The following is a 16639-nucleotide window of genomic DNA, read 5'->3' on the forward strand; positions in this document are numbered from 1 at the left end:
GGAAGGAGACAAAGGCGCCAGACTGCGCTGAGACCCAGTTCCAACTACATTGAAACCCAGTTCCAGGCAGCGGGCGAAACTCCAGGGCGCGTTTCTCTCAGAGGTGTTTGCAAAGAATACAGAGGGACACAGACACAGGAGCCTCATGTCTCCTGCACAGCAACTCTTCCTATATAGACAAAGAGGGTCCTCATGGACAATTGGCCTGGAGGACAATTCCTCCTAGTGACACCAACAACAATCAAGACTTAACTGTAGATACTCACTCAGTTTCGCAACTGCGCCGCCCCCGCAGGCCGCCCGGCCCGGGGCACTGGGGACGCCGCGGCGGCAGCGGCGCCCGGAGCCCGGCGGCCGCCCAGCGCCCATCCCCGCCGCGAGGCCCCCGCGCGCCTGGTTCCGCGGGCCGCGCCCCGCACACCGGACGGAGGCCCGGGCGCCCTCTCCGTGCACCTCCCAGCGCCACTAGACCTCAGTAGAGTTGACTGAATTCAAGGGATTAAGAAGAACAAATTGGGGAATTCGAAAAAGATGACGGCGGAGGTGAAGGCTGATGTGCTGCCTCACATGGCAGTTTCGGAAATACAACTGGAACATGGACTAGTGAGGGTGGCGACTGCTGCTCGCGTCTCCCCAGACCGGGCGGCTGCTCCTCTCAGTCAGCACCGCAGCCGGGGCCATGGGCTCGTGGGCGCCGCAGCAGCTGCGGTGGCGGCGGCCGCGGACTCGGCGCAGCGGCTCTCTGTGAAGGAAGAGACCATCTTTCTGCAGGAGGGGCGCATCCGCGCCACCGACCTGGCCGAACTGCGCAGTGAGATCCTCGAGGCCCCGGAGGCCGCCAACACCGATTTGGAGGATTCTTAGGAGTTCTCATCTTACATTCAAGCCCTTTAAGCCATTTTGACAGAGGAGAATCAAGAAGGCGGCTAAGTTAAACAAAGGAACTGCGAACTCCACCGCGCACAGCAATTTCAGGGGCACGAATGGAGGACAGAGCCTCTGCCATCCAGAACTACAGGAGAGATGGCTGAATGGTAGATTTATAGCTAAGAGGGAAGAGGAAACCAGCGAAATCGGAGGGGATGAGGTGTGGAGGCGCGTGGGTCTGGTTGGTGGCGGGGGAAAGGGGCTTTTGTTCCAAACCTAGGGGAGATTAGCTCTCCATCACACTGAAATCCAGCTTCTGGGGACCCGTGGGAGACCCAGATGCCTGCGGGGAGAGGCGGGACTCTTGCGGAGGTGCCAAGCGCCCCTGGGTCTGGGGGAGGCCGCGCTCCCCTGGGTCCGAGTGAGGCCAGGGGTCCATAGATCCAGGTGAGGCCTCGCGCATCTAGGCCCGGGTGAGCCCAAGTGGCCCTGGGTCTGGGAGAGGCTAAACGTCCCTGGGTCCAGGTGAGACCATGTGTCCCTGGATCGGGTGAGGCCTCGTGAACCTAGGCCCGGGTGAGCCCAAGTGGCCCTGGGTCTGGGAGAGGCCAAGCGTCCCTGTGTCCGGGTGAGACCATGTGTCCCTGGATACGGGTGAGGCCTCGTGCACCTAGGCCCGGGTGAGCCCAAGTGGCCCTGGGTCTGGGAAAGGCCAAGCGTCCCTGTGTCCGGGTGAGACCATGTGTCCCTGGATATGGGTGAGGCCTCGTACACCTAGGCCCGGGTGAGCCCAAGTGGCCCTGGGTCTGGGAGAGGCCAATCGTCCCTGGGTCCGGGTGCGACCATGTGTCCCTGGATCCAGATGAGGCCTCGTGCACCTAGGCCCGGGTGAGCCCAAGTGGCCCTGGGTCTGGGAGAGGCCAAGCGTCCCTGGGTCCGGGTGAGACCATGTGTCCCTGGATCCGGGTGAGGCCTCGAGCACCTAGGCCCGGGTGAGGCCACGTGCCCCTGGGTCTGGAAAAGGCCAAGCGCCCCTGGGTCCAGGTGAGACCATGTGTCCCTGGATCCGGGTGAGGCCTCGTGCACCTAGGCCCGGGTGAGCCCAAGTGGCCCTGGGTCTGGGAGAGGCCAAGCGTCCCTGGGTCCGGGTGAGACCATGCGTCCCTGGATCCGGATGAGGCCTCGTGCACCTAGGCCCGGGTGAGCCCAAGTGGCCCTGGGTCTGGGAGAGGCCAAGCGTCCCTGGGTCCGGGTGAGACCATGTGTCCCTGGATCCGGGTGAGGCCTCGTGCACCTAGGCCCGGGTGAGCCCAAGTGGCCCTGGGTCTGGGAGAGGCCAAGCGTCCCTGGGTCCGGGTGAGACCATGCGTCCCTGGATCCGGATGAGGCCTCGTGCACCTAGGCCCGGGTGAGCCCAAGTGGCCCTGGGTCTGGGAGAGGCCAAGTGTCCCTGGGTCCGGGTGAGACCATGCGTCCCTGGATCCGGGTGAGGCCTCGTGCACCTAGGCCCGGGTGAGCCCAAGTGGCCCTGGGTCTGGGAGAGGCCAAGCGTCCCTGGGTCCGGGTGAGACCATGTGTCCCTGGATCCAGATGAGGCCTCGTGCACCTAGGCCCGGGTGAGCCCAAGTGGCCCTGGGTCTGGGAGAGGCCAAGCGTCCCTGGGTCCGGGTGCGACCATGTGTCCCTGGATCCGGATGAGGCCTCGTGCACCTAGGTCCGGGTGAGCCCAAGTGGCCCTGGGTCTGGGAGAGGCCAAGCGTCCCTGTGTCCGGGTGAGACCATGTGTCCCTGGATATGGGTGAGGCCTCGTACACCTAGGCCCGGGTGAGCCCAAGTGGCCCTGGGTCTGGGAGAGGCCAATCGTCCCTGGGTCCGGGTGCGACCATGTGTCCCTGGATCCAGATGAGGCCTCGTGCACCTAGGCCCGGGTGAGCCCAAGTGGCCCTGGGTCTGGGAGAGGCCAAGCGTCCCTGGGTCCGGGTGAGACCATGTGTCCCTGGATCCGGGTGAGGCCTCGAGCACCTAGGCCCGGGTGAGGCCACGTGCCCCTGGGTCTGGAAAAGGCCAAGCGCCCCTGGGTCCAGGTGAGACCATGTGTCCCTGGATCCGGGTGAGGCCTCGTGCACCTAGGCCCGGGTGAGCCCAAGTGGCCCTGGGTCTGGGAGAGGCCAAGCGTCCCTGGGTCCGGGTGAGACCATGCGTCCCTGGATCCGGATGAGGCCTCGTGCACCTAGGCCCGGGTGAGCCCAAGTGGCCCTGGGTCTGGGAGAGGCCAAGCGTCCCTGGGTCCGGGTGAGACCATGTGTCCCTGGATCCGGGTGAGGCCTCGTGCACCTAGGCCCGGGTGAGCCCAAGTGGCCCTGGGTCTGGGAGAGGCCAAGCGTCCCTGGGTCCGGGTGAGACCATGCGTCCCTGGATCCGGATGAGGCCTCGTGCACCTAGGCCCGGGTGAGCCCAAGTGGCCCTGGGTCTGGGAGAGGCCAAGTGTCCCTGGGTCCGGGTGAGACCATGCGTCCCTGGATCCGGGTGAGGCCTCGTGCACCTAGGCCCGGGTGAGCCCAAGTGGCCCTGGGTCTGGGAGAGGCCAAGCGTCCCTGGGTCCGGGTGAGACCATGTGTCCCTGGATCCAGATGAGGCCTCGTGCACCTAGGCCCGGGTGAGCCCAAGTGGCCCTGGGTCTGGGAGAGGCCAAGCGTCCCTGGGTCCGGGTGCGACCATGTGTCCCTGGATCCGGATGAGGCCTCGTGCACCTAGGTCCGGGTGAGCCCAAGTGGCCCTGGGTCTGGGAGAGGCCAAGCGTCCCTGTGTCCGGGTGAGACCATGTGTCCCTGGATCCGGGTGAGGCCTCGTGCACCTAGGCCCGGGTGAGCCCAAGTGGCCCTGGGTCTGGGAGAGGCCAAGCGTCCCTGGGTCCGGGTGCGACCATGTGTCCCTGGATCCAGATGAGGCCTCGTGCACCTAGGTCCGGGTGAGCCCAAGTGGCCCTGGGTCTGGGAGAGGCCAAGTGTCCCTGGGTCCGGGTGCGACCATGTGTCCCTGGATCCAGATGAGGCCTCGTGCACCTAGGTCCGGGTGAGCCCAAGTGGCCCTGGGTCTGGGAGAGGCCAAGCGTCCCTGGGTCCGGGTGAGACCATGTGTTCCTGGATCCAGATGAGGCCTCATGCACCTAGGCCCGGGTGAGCCCAAGTGGCCCTGGGTCTGGGAGAGGCCAAGCGTCCCTGTGTCCGGGTGAGACCATGTGTCCCTGGATCCGGGTGAGGCCTCGTGCACCTAGGCCCGGGTGAGCCCAAGTGGCCCTGGGTCTGGGAGAGGCCAAGCGTTCCCGGGTCCGGGTGCGACCATGTGTCCCTGGATCCAGATGAGGCCTCGTGCACCTAGGTCCGGGTGAGCCCAAGTGGCCCTGGGTCTGGGAGAGGCCAAGCGTCCCTGGGTCCGGGTGCGACCATGTGTCCCTGGATCCAGATGAGGCCTCATGCACCTAGGCCCGGGTGAGCCCAAGTGGCCCTGGGTCTGGGAGAGGCCAAGTGTCCCTGGGTCCGGGTGAAGCCAGAGCCTGGGTCCGGGTGAGGCCGTGTGCCCCTGGATCCATCCGGGTGAGGCTGGGTCCCAGGCCCGGGTGAGACCACGCGCCCCTTGGGTATGGGTGAGGCCACGTGCCCCTTAGTCCGGGTGACGCCGTGCCCCTGGGTTCGGCCGAGACCAAACCAGAGGGAGTCGGACCTCCATTACCGCCATTTGTCCACCATCCAGAGCTGGGGGGTCAGTGCTGACATGTACACATAAGGAACTACTGGACATTGATATTGAGTCTCAAAAGAACTGTTGGTCCAGGGGGAAGCTCGCTACAGACTGATTCATTTGCCTGTCAGCATAACTATTATTGCTCGTCTCACATTCAGTGCTTATTAGTATATATCTAGTGACATATGATCTCGCTCATCTAGGGGAAATGATGAACAACATAGACTGAGGAACAAGAACAGAACCAGAAGCAAGGAGGCATCGATCGGACTATCGGGCCTCAGAGGGAGGATAGGGGAGGGTAGGGGGAGGGTGGGGGGGAGGGGGAGAGTTCAACCAAAGGACCTGTATGCATGCATATAAGCCTATCCAACGGTTAAGTTCAACAGGGGATTGGGGCATGCGTGGGGAGAGGGGTGGGATGGGAATGGGGGGATGAGGACAAATATGTGACACCTTAATCAATAAAGAAATTAAAAAAAAAAAAAGTATACTTAAAAAAAAATAAAATAAAATAAAACATAACAAGTGGTAGTTTTTTAAAGATTAGCAGCCATGTAAAAACTGAAAAAAATGTTATGAATGTTTCCAACTCTCACATCAAAATCCATTGGTCCAAATATGTATCATCAATGCATTTGGTCACTAAAAATTAGGCCAGGGAGCTCAGGTGAGGCCATCCTACTGCCAGCTGCATGCGCCTTAGCCCCTGCCACCCCTGTCACCTCAAGCCACTGGCCCTCCTCAGGCCTTGCCTCTGAGCTCCTTTTCCCCCTCACCTCTCCCTCTGACCAGCAGTGACTTAAGGGACAGAGCAAAGTGAAGCCCATTTTTTCTCCCTCCTCGCAGCAGTGCCAGGCAGCCCCCTTTATCCGGCCAGAGGTGAATGCTGAGGCAGAAGCCAAGTTCAACATCCTCCTGGCCACCGACTCCTACAAGGTTACTCACTATAAACAATACCCACCCAACACAAGCAAAGATTATTCCTACTCTGAATGCAGTGAAAAGAAGACAGAAAACTCCAAAATAAGGAAGGTGAAATGCAAGGAAACAGTATTTTATGGGTTGCAGTACCTTCTTAATAAGTACTTAAAAGATAAAGTAGTGACCAAAGAGAAGATCCAGGAAGCCAAAGACGTGTCCATAGAGCATTTCCCAGATGATGCATTTAATGAAAAGGATGGAATTGCATTCTTGAGAAATACCATGGGCATCTTCCAGTAGAAGTAAAAGCTGTCCCTGAGGGCTCTGTCATTCCCAGAGGAAATGTTCTCTTCACAGTGGAAAACACAGATCCAGAGTGTAATTGGCTTACACATTGGGTTGAGACTATTCTTGTTCAGTCCTGGTATCCAATCACCGTGGCCACAAATTCTAGAGAGCTGAAGAAAATATTGGCCAAATATTTGTTAGAAACATCTGGTAACTTAGTTGGTCTGGAATACAAGTTGCATGTATTTTGGCTACAGAAAATCTCTTCCCAAGAGACTGCTGGCATAGGAGCTCTGCTTATTTGGTTAACTTCAAAGGAATGGATAGAGTAACAGGAATTGTTTTAATTAAAAAATACTGTGCCCTAGCTGGTTTGGCTCAGTGGATAGAGCATTTCCCTGTGGACCACAGGGTCCCAGGTTTGATTCCTGCCAAGGGCACATGCCTGGGTGCTTGTATGAGGCATCCAATCAATGAGTCTCTCTCATCATTGATGTTTCTATCTCTCTCCCTTCTTCTCTGAAATCAATAATACATACTGGGAACAAGAGATCCTGTTCCAGGGTATTTTATTCCAACAGCAGAACATAGTACCATAACAGCTTGGGGGAAAGACCATGAAAAAGATGTTACTTTTGAACATATAGTAACACAGTTTTCATCAGTGCCTGTATCTGTGGTCAGCGATAGTTATGACATTTATAATGGGTGTGGGAAAATATGGGTTGAAGATCTAAGACATTTAATAGTATCAAGAAGTTCAGAGGCACCACTAATAATCAGACCTAATTCTGGAAATCCTCTTGACACTGTATTAAAGGTTGTGGATACTTTAAGTAAGAAATCCCCTATTAATAAGAACTCAAAGGGCTACAACTTGCTGCCACCATATCTTCAAGTTATTCAAGGGGATGGATTAGATATTAATACTTTACAAGAGATTGTAGAAGGCCTGAAGCAAAACCAATGGAGTATTGAAAATGTTGCCTTCGATTCTGGTGGATCTTTGCTACAAAACTTAACAAGAGATCTCTTGAATTGTTCCTTTAACTGTAGTTATGTGGTAACCAATGGACTTGGGAATAATTTAGTAAAGGACCCAGTTGCTGATCCAAACAAAAGTTCCAAAAAGGTCAATTATCCTATATAGCAAAAGGCTAATATGCAAATTGTCCCCTCAACACAGAATTCAACACAGAATTCACCAACCACCCACGGTCCTACCCCCTGGCCGGCCCAGCTGATCAGCCCTGATCAGGGCGGGCCTGTGGGACCCCACTCATGCACAAATACATGCACTGGGCCTCTAGTTTTTATAATAATAAAAGCATAATAAGCAAATTGACCAAACGGCCAAACAGCAGAACAACCATCCAGACGTCCTTCCGAACGACCTTCCAGATGAACTTCCAGATGAAGCCAGGCTGCAAGGGCCTATGCAGTCACAGTGGCGGCCAGGGCTGCGAGACAGCAGCTGGGGCTACGGAGGCCTACCCTTGCACAGATTTCACGCATCGGGCCTCTAGTCTTTACATAAAACACCAGCAGCAGCTTTTGTTAGACTTGAGGAAGGAAGAGGAGACCATGAGGAATGATCTTCTCCATACTGTCTTCAAGAATGAGAAGGTGACAAAAAACTATCCATGTGATTAAGAAAGAAAAAAATGCAAAGCTGAATACTGAACTGGAAACAGCACCTCATTAGGCTTTGTTTTATGACTGGGTGTGTGCCCTTGCCTCTACGTGTGCCTGTACATGCACACAGGTATACTCCGGTGTGGGTGAGTGTGTGATACATAATGTTCATTGTACAGATGTGTGGGGTTTCTTTATTTTCTGATACATTACAACCAAATTATTTGTTGGTTTATAGACATACTGCCCTTTTCCCCCATAGTGTTTAGGTAATCTCAATTAGGCAATGCACTTGACCACATAAAAGATTAATGCTAAAGTAAGCATTTTAGGGCCCTTGGCCAAAATATAGCAATTTAATCTGGTATTGATATTTTCTCAACAGAACTGAGAAACTTTCATAAAAAACACAAAGATCACATAAATCAGATTTGCATAAAATTATCATGATGGCTTTATGTTTAACTTATACTTTTGTACAAACAAGATTGTGTATGATAGATTTAAAGTCTCAGTGATTTAACAGTATTTCCAACTTTTCATGATTTTTATGAGCACAGACTTTCAAGAAAATACTTGAAGATAAATTACATTGCCTTTTGTCCATTAATCAGCAAATAAAACAGGGCCTTAACAAAGTTGTGTTATTATACAATTTTAAAATTATGTTGGGATACACTCTATAGAATTACTCACCTCATGGCCACTTGTAGAATATATTTTAATCATTCTACATTAAAGAAAATAATGGTTCTTACTGGAATGTCTAGGCACTGTACAGTGATTATATATGTTGGTCATTGTATTGTACCAGTGAAATGCCTAATTTGAAAGGCTTATACTGCAGTTTTATATGTCAAATATTGCCTGTGGCTATAATATGCAACTCAAGATTTTAAGGAGATAATGTTTTTAGAAAGAATTTCTGCTTCCGCTATAGAATATATACATAAATGTGAAATATTGACAAAAGTGGAAGTAGTGTATTTTAACATAATTACTCTACTGAATTTATCTTTCCTATAGTTGATATGACTTAATACTGGAATGGGTAGTGAGAGTACTTTAAATTTTTTGATTCTGTTATAATTTCATTAAGTTTTTAAAAAATTAAATTGAATTTAAAAATAAATTAGGTCAGACCTGGGTTAGATAATCCCTCCAGAAGAGACCATTCCATCAGACCAACATCCATAACAAAAACAATAACCAATCAATATGATAGTCTTCCTTTTCTCTTCCTTCCTTATAGCTTGCCTTTCCTGTGCCTTCTTCCAATCAATGAGTGATGATCTCCTTAGAAGTCCTTAACTTCTGGATGTTTACACTGATCTATCCTGATTTCCCTCTCAAACCTGGCATGATATTCTGTAGCCAATTCATGTCTTTGTCCCACTAAGTGATTGGAGGGCCCTCCTTGCTCTCACTAGGGAGTCTTTCTGCAGCTTTCAGACACACCCTGTAGGGATCACTCTAGGCAGCTGGGATCCTGCCTCTCTTCCTCACTAAATTTGATGGGGCCCAGGAACTCTATCTGATCTAGTGACAATGAAAACACAACTCATTTCCCCAAACCCTGTTTAAAAGCAGGCGCATCATTCACATGTGTCTATCCTGGCCTTACAGAGCTCAATCCCCCTTCACTTTGCTGAGTCTGAACCTCAAACTCTTAGCTTTTCTCATGAAGGAATCTGTTGCTTCCTCCAGCTAAATCAACCTTATTTTTTGTCATTGCATTCTTCTTATTATTCTATTGCATTTATTCTTATAACAAGGCAAACAACATAATATCATTTGGCAAACAACATAATAATAATTGATTCATGTAAGGATCATCACTGGTTGCTAAATCTAGTAGGTGAAATTGTGAGGTGTAACAAAATGTTTGCAGACCCTCAAAGTACCTCCACATAAGGTATTTGTGACACACAAAGGTAAATAGTACCTTTACTCTGGACAAACGTAGCAGACACTTGTTAACCACATGATCATAGTCAACACTGGCAGTCAGGGAACTGAGCATGTGCCTACAGATTTGCTGCATGGGAAGAAGTCAGCATTGCTTGTGTGACATTCCTGCCCACATGGCATAACGTGAAGCAACATGAGGAAACTTCAAATAAACCTAAGCAGAAAGTCTACAGATAACTGGCCTATACTCTTCCAACTGTGAATCTCAGGAAAAGCAAAGGAAACCTGAAGAACTGCCCCAGATTAAAAGAGACTAAAGAAACAGGACAATTGGACATAACACATCATCTTGGATTTACTTGGATGATAAAGGTTATTATTGAGACAATAGCAAATATCTGAATAAGATCCAAGATTAAATATTAATACTGACCCAATTTTAATTCCCTGACTTTGATAATTATACCACAATTATGTAAAATAATCCCCTTTTCTTAGGAAATGAACACTAAAGTATTTAGGAGTAAAGAAATACCATGTCTGCAACTTGCAAAAGGTTCATATATTATATCTAACCAACCTTCATTTACATTTATTTAGGTAATAGACAAGATGGGAGAAAGGATAAAGTAAATGTAGCAAAATGTTAACTTTCAGAGAATGGTTTCCAGGAATTCTTTGTACTATTCTTGTAACTTTTCTATAAGACTGAAATTTCCAATACAGAATATTCTTAAAAGAAATATTCTAAAATTATTTTTAACAAATTACAACCCATTAAATTAAATAAACCTTGAGTTTGTATTAATAAATAAATCAAAAGTTTAATGAAGAGGAGATATTTACACTGACTCCATAAACTTCCCTATAAAGCTAAACTTGTGAAGTGAAAAAGGAAACATTACAGAAGAGAAACCCAGCAGATAGTACTTCACTGATCAACATTAACATCGCCAAGAATGGCAAATCAAAATTGCAGGTCACATCACAGGATGCAATGAGGAGAGTGTAGGACTACTTCTGTGATGTTCTTGCTAAAAATGTCTGATCTAAATATTATCATAGGAAACATCAGGAAAATCCACATTGTAGGACATTCTACATGTATTAGTGGAACTTCCTCTTCAAAAGATTCAAGGTCATGAAAGTCAAGGAAATACTAAGGACCTGTTCCAGACTGAAGGAGAATAGACACTACAGCTCAGTGTAGCCCATGGATCTGAACAGGGTCTTTATGCTATAACAGATACTACAGACAAGTGACAAAAATTGAAAAGAATGCGAGGATGAAATTATGGAATATATTAGGGTGAATTTTCTGACTGTGAAGGTGGTATGGTAGACAAGTGGAATATACTAAAGGAATAAGGAATGGTGGCATGGTGTGAACAATTTACTCTCAAATGGTTCAGGGAAAAAGAGCTCTTTTTACTGAAACTTGGATCTTTCTATACGTTTAAGACTCTTTCTAAAAAAAATCGATCAGTATATGGAAAAGTAGAAAAGCCTTAGGCAAACTTTATTTCTCCCAGAGGAAAAATTTTGGAATCAGTATTTAAAATTACTTAAGTCTAATGGCACTATAATAATTTTAATGCATCCATTTAGTAGCCATAGCAGAAGATATCAAAATATTTAGGACTAAATATTGTGATAAAATTGGAATATATAAAAAAATCAACTAGTATCACTAAAGTATAAGTGACAAGTTGTTTGTTTGGGTATTGTTTGAACAGCTGGCATTTGGGCAGTTGGAGTATGTAGAACTCAATAGTGCTGGCTTTCATGTACAAAATGTGCTTAAAACTTATTTAGATGCCCCCCAAAAAACACAGTTTAAAATACTCTATAAATTTTCATCAGACACATATGATCAAAATTTTTTCTTTAATAAATATCTCACATCATGTGTATAATGGAATTAAAATGCTATGCCAACAGTCTGGTAAATAAACTTTAATGTTTATGTTTTAGATCTGGTAATTTTTCAGCAAAATCTCTTTATATTCTTTTTGTGTTTTCAAAAGTAGATCTTGGGATGAACTTGACTGATAGGTTGATGCCACAGGACAAGCTCTATAGGATTCAGCTTCAAAGTTAGCAGCATCTGGAAAGATAAAGAATTATATTCTTTGTCTAAACTACAACTAAGAATAAGTGTTAAAGAGAATAAAAACATCTATATCTGACTACAATACACAATACAAGAATACTATGAAATATAATTTGCCAATGGTTGCACACTGAATTACTTGTTATCATGGCTAAGTATCAGACATTCTGGTTTTCCCGTCCTTCATTCATAATTAAACACCATGAATGAAGGTAATTTGATAAGCACTGGAGTTACAAAATGAAGATGACACAGCCCTTGAACAGTCATCTATAAAAATAAAACCATTCTATGCTAATTATCCCAGTTGGTTGAATGATCTTCTGAATGTTATTCTGGATGTCCTTCTGGATGAAGCCACTGAAGGGGGCCAAGGCAGAAGTGGTTAGGGGCAATCAGGCAGGCAGGTGAGCAGTTATGGCCTATTAGGCAGGCAGGTAGAGTGGTTAGGGGTGATCAGACAGGCAAACAAGCAGTTATGGGCAATCAGGCAGGCAGACAGAGTGTTTAGGGGTGATCAGGTAGGCACGCAGGCAGGCAAGTGGTTAGGAGCCAGAGGTCCCAGATTGAGAGAGGGATGTTTGATTGCTGGACATTCCTCAGGGGGTCCCTGATTGTGAGAGGGAGCCGTACAGGCTAGGGAATCTCCTGGGCACAAATTTTGTGCACCAGGCCTCCAGTCCTATGTAATAAAAGGGTAATATGCAAATAGACCAAATGGCAGAACAACAGAACAACCAATCAAAGTGTAATATGCTATTGATAATGCGAAGGCTCCTCAACCATTCGCTATGACCTCCACTGACCACCATGGGGCAGATGCTCCAACTGGTAGGTTAGCTTGTTGCTGGGGTCCGGCTGATTGGGACTGAGCAAGATGGGCGGGACACACCCTGGAGCCCTCCCATAGTCCCTCTCTGGCCTGATCGTGAACCAGTGGGGTCCCTCAGCCTCACCTGCACCCACTTGAAATCCGGGACCCCTCAGGGAATATCAGAGAGTCAGTTTCAGTCTGATCCCGCAGTCTGATACCCTTGGAAGGGTGCCAGAGGCGGGACTCATGGCTGGCAAGCGCTGCTGTTGCAGTATGAGCCTCTCCTGATCAGAACTGACTGGGCACGATCCCGAGCAGGCACAGTGGGGCTGGGATGAGCACGAGGGGTAGGTAGGAGCTGCAGGTGATGTGATCCCTGCAGGCCACCCATAGGGACCCTACCCGTGTACCAATTCGTGCACCCCAGACAGCAGGGCTTGGGGGCTTAACTTAGTGTGGCGGTAGTGGGGAAGACACAGGCCCTGCAGACAGAGCCCAGACAGCAGGGTTTGGGGTCTTCCTTAGCATGTTGGTGGCGGGAGCACCCCCAGGCCTGGCAGACAGCACCCAGAAAGCAGGGAATGGGGGCTTCCTTAGCACAGAGGTGGCGGGAACACCCCCAGGGCCAGCAGACAGAGCCTGGATAGCAGGGCTTGGGGGGCTTCCTTAGTGGGGCAGTGGCGGGGAAGTCCCCAGACATGGCAGACAGAGCACAGACAACAGGGCATAAGGGCTTCCTTAGCACAGTGGCAGCAGGGAAGCCCCAGGCCAGGCACACAGAGCTGGGACAACAGGGCATGGGGGCTTCCTTAGTGTGTTGGTGTCGGCGAAGCCCCCAGGCCTGGCAGACAGAGAACACTGCAGGGCATTGGGGCTTCCTTTGCATGGTGCATGGCAGCTGCAGGCAGAGAGCAACAGCAAGAAAAAAAACACAAACGAACAGGCAGTTTCTCTCAGAGTCATAGATACCACCACCAAGTATAACACAGGGCACTACTGGAGCACACAGAGGAGATACCACAGTTTTGTGTTGGTTTTTGGTGGATGTGATATGTAAGTTGATATCTGACGAACAAACAGATGAAGCAGATGCCAGGACTAGATGTGAAGAAGAACATTTGTGGAACTAAAAATGTCTAGTTTAGCTAGCTTCTAGAGCAAAGGGACAGAGTAGTGGAAGTAGCAAAGATAAGGCTGAATTATTTGCCAAGAACTAAGTGGATTTCAGTGTTTTTTACGCCAATGCAAAGGAATTTGGAGTCTTTCATGAGGGTAAAAGGTAAAACAATGACAAAGTCAATGACTGGAGTTTTAAATATTGCCCCTCAGCGGGCAGTTAGATGAACTGTAACGGCTTGACTCAGTATTACTAGATGAGTCTGGTTATTTGGCCTTATGTCACTAGAAAAAAACATGAGAAGTGGATGAAGCCAGTTTTCTGACCATAGTTTCAGTGTGCAAGTCAACAGTACATAGAAAGAGCAGAAGGAAGGAAGAAAATAGCCAGAAATGAAGAGAGATACATGGATTTCTGAGATCTTTAGAGATGTAGAACATGATGATTCCATGTGGAATAAATATATTCTTCCTCACGACTGTTTACATTTCACATTTTTAATTTGCATGGATAATAAAATATTGAATGCAGTATATACTATCCAAACATGGAAAGATATATCATTTCCTATTTTCAGTTTATTTACAAAATCAAGGATATCTAAAATTATTAATACATTTTGGCCACATACCTTCTTTTAATTCTCTAGTTAGAATTTCTTCAAACTCCTGCAACATCTGAAATAGGTCAAATATTATTAGTAGTATTTAAGTTAAATAAGAGACATTACTAGAGGAAAGATATATATACCTTATGAAATGTGTCATTTAAAAACCACTTTTAGGGACTAGAGCAATCGGGATTGAACAAATAGAAAAATAATCACATAAATAAAATTAATTCATATGCATCTTAATTATAGAGAATAGGCATATATAATGCTATTTAGATTAATCTGATAAAAATAAAATTGTTATTGGTCTATTGAATAAGCATAACTTCAGAAAAGTGATATTTGATACCATTGGTTCAAAGAAGTTTAAGCAAATCAAGTCGTATCTCACACTGAATGCATTAATTTGCAATTCCAATAAAAACTGCTATTCATAAAAGCTTAGCTTTTTTTTTAACTTAAATTGATTTTTCTTTAAAATGAGCTTTCTATTCTTATATTTTTAGAAAATTAAAATCTTAAGGTATGTTCTATGCTATTAATTTTTCAACCTAAAATGAGAAAAGGGGTACTCTCATAAAATCACATGAGAATTCTACTGGCAAAACACAACTAAAACTATGTTGCTGTCTGTTATTATGCCTAGACATTTCTTTACTCATATGAACAACAAAGGTTTCAGAAAATGTTTGATTTGAGGAATAAAAAAATCAATACATAGCCCCAGCCGGTTTCCCTCTGTGGTTAGAGCATCGGTCCATTGATCTAAGGGTTGCAGGTTTCATTCCTGGTCTGGGGCACATACCTGGGCTGCAGATTTGCCCCCCACCCCCAGTCCGGTTGCATGCAGGAGGCAACCAGTGGATATGTCTCTCTCTTATGGATGTTTCTCTCTCTCTCTCTCCCCCTCCTTCCTCCCTTCCACTGAAAAGCAGTGGAAAAAATATCCTCAGGAGAGGATTAATAACAACAACAACAAAAATCAATATATAATGCTGTAATTGCAATATTGTTTCATTTCTGGAAATGAGAACTAAATTTGGAAACTCAACCAATTATAATTACAGTCTTCTTAATTATGAAATGTGTGGGAATACTTCAAATTATATTACAACTAGAGGCCCAATATGCAAAATCCATGCAAGTGGGTGGTGGGGAGGGGAGAGGTGGTGTCCCTCAGCCTGGCCTGCACCCTCTCACAATCCAGGACCCCTCGGGGAGGGTCCCTAGCCCTGGTCAGCAATTAGGGCCTATTGAGGCTTTCCTTCCCCTGGCTGCCGCCAGCTGGCCCCACCCTGGCCGCTGCCACTGCTTGCCATCTGTGCTGCACTGTTCCTGCTTCAGCACCACTTGTAGCCTCTCTCTGCAGGCAACAGGTGTGCGCTGGATCACTTGGCTGGCCTTCGCCTCCCTCTGCGAGTCAGTGGCTGGCCAACCCTGCACACCCTCCACAGTGTCCTGGGCTGGTGTCATGCGCCTCCCTCTGTGGGGAGATCGATTTCAGGGCCCCCAGATGGATAGCCCCACAGAGGGAGGCCCTGCTCACATGCCACAGCGCCACAAGCTGGGTGGCCTGGGTCTCCCTCATTAGGATGATCCTGGGGAGATGGTAGGGTCCCTGGAGCCATCTCATCGCACCTGCCTTGGCTGGCCTGGCGCCAGTGAGTGTCATAGCGTGGTCATCTGGAAAATCGTCCGGATGGTCCTTCTGGTGTTCAGTTGTTCAATTTGCATATTACACTTTTATTATTACAGACTGTCCTGATCTAGAAAAAAAAATGTCTTATAAAAGGTACCTTCTCACTCAATGCCCGACACAGGGTTTAAAATCATACACTAAACATTAAACACTGTGGTGATCATTATCATGTGATACCCAATGCCTTTACAAATGTTAGGCGTGAAGACAAATTTGTTGACTAACATGTTCCCCAGTGTTTTCAAAGACTGTTTCCATAACACTTTTTTGACGATAGCATGATAGACAGGACTTCTTAAATGGATGATGTGATAACAACACTAGACAGACTTTGTAAAATAAATAGCTCCATACCAGATAAAGACCAAGGCCTTTATTGAATCAATTTTATGTTACCATTAACAAAATAGGTATTATTTTATTGGACATGGGAGTGGCAGCCCATTTTTATACAACTTGAATTAAGAAACTACCGATGGGGGCAAGGAGACATCTGATTGGTGATGTTGCTCTTATGTCAATCAGGGGCAAAACAGATGTACAGTCCTTAGTTCATCCTAGCTTGATGCCTGTGTCAGTGGCCAGAGCTATTTCATGCCTGAGGCACATTAAAAAAAAAAAAGAAAGAAACTACCGATGGAACATTATTATCTGTTCCCACAAAAGCTCCTTTCCGAAATATTTACTTCTGTGATGATTATGCTTATTTCTAGGTGAGGACTGTGTCCAGATGGAGGAAAGAGCCTGAAGTTCCAACGATAATAAGGAGAACACATCTGACATTTTATTTCTATTGTGTCATTTTCAACAATATAGAAAGGGGAGAACAGTATACACGTGAAAACAATGTGCCAGCAATTTTCAATTCAAAGGATTTGTCATTAGAAGGAATTTTCTCAGAACTGGTAGTTCCCAAA

General features: G+C 47.5%; 2 pseudogenes; both read left to right on the forward strand.

The window, feature by feature from the left end:
• The window catches only part of LOC129148518 (nicotinamide phosphoribosyltransferase-like), a 35517-nt pseudogene extending 27992 nt beyond the window's left edge, over positions 1–7525 (forward strand).
• An 8664-nt stretch (positions 7526–16189) lies between these two features.
• LOC129148519 (small nucleolar RNA SNORA48) lies at positions 16190–16333 on the forward strand (annotated as a pseudogene).
• Positions 16334–16639: the final 306 nt, after the last annotated feature.

This window comes from Eptesicus fuscus, unplaced genomic scaffold (genome assembly GCF_027574615.1).
Source record: "Eptesicus fuscus isolate TK198812 unplaced genomic scaffold, DD_ASM_mEF_20220401 scaffold_77, whole genome shotgun sequence".
Lineage (NCBI taxonomy): Eukaryota > Metazoa > Chordata > Mammalia > Chiroptera > Vespertilionidae > Eptesicus > Eptesicus fuscus.